The sequence below is a fragment of the Bison bison genome, unplaced genomic scaffold (genome assembly GCF_000754665.1).
Source record: "Bison bison bison isolate TAMUID 2011002044 unplaced genomic scaffold, Bison_UMD1.0 scf7180017864362, whole genome shotgun sequence".
Taxonomy (NCBI): Eukaryota; Metazoa; Chordata; class Mammalia; order Artiodactyla; family Bovidae; genus Bison; species Bison bison.
This window is the reverse complement of record NW_011494934.1, coordinates 1,522,443-1,523,407: the sequence shown is the minus strand read 5'-3', so window position 1 is coordinate 1,523,407 and position 965 is coordinate 1,522,443.

Genomic DNA, 965 nt, shown 5'->3' with positions numbered 1-965 from the left:
AGGGATCTTCCCAAGCCAAGGATCAAACCCAGGTCTCCCACATTGCAGGCAGATTCTTTACTGTCTGAGCCACCAGGGAAACCCAAGAATACTTGAGTATGTAGCCTATCCCTTCTTCAGGGGAACTTGCCGACCCAGAAATTGAACTAGGGTCTTCTGCATTGCAGGTGGATCCTTTACCAGCTTAGCTATAATAAAATGAAAAATTAAGTGCCATGTAATTTCAGAAAAAAACTATGTGGCATCACAGTTAAAACATGAGCTTGAAGCCAAGCATACAGGAATTAAATCTCCTATTTACTAGCTATGTAATCATATGAAGTTACTTAGATCATCTGAGCCTCAAGATTTTTTTATCTGTGAATCTGAAGTAGCAATATCTACTTTGTAGGCTGTCTAGGAGGATTAAATAAACTAATTTCTCTCACACACACAAGTACTATAATTTACATGTAATAAATGTTATTAACAGTCTCCTTATTTTCTTCTGAGTAGTATAATGCACCTAAGTCTAGCTATAGCAAGTATTTGGCATTTACCAATGATCCATAACATAAAAGACTTTTCCCAATAGATCTACAAAATGTAAATTAATTCTGTCTCCTCTATTAAATTCTCAGTTTTCAAAGAATGTGCTTGTATAGAAGAAGTAAGTACATGAAGCTGTAGACAGGAATTCTGTAAGTCTAAACAAAGTACTTGACTAACATTAAATGACATATGGACGTGAGTCTGAGTGAACTCCAGGAGTTGGTGATGGACAGGGAGGCCTGGCGTGCTGAGATTCATGGGGTCGCAAAGAGTCAGATATGACTGAGCAACTGAACTGAACTGAACTGAGGCAGCACTGACATATAAATTTTGGACTCTGTGGGAGAGGGAGAGGGTGGGATGATATGGGAGAATGGCATTGAAATACGTATAATATCATATATGAAACGAGTCGCCAGTCCAGGTTCGATGCA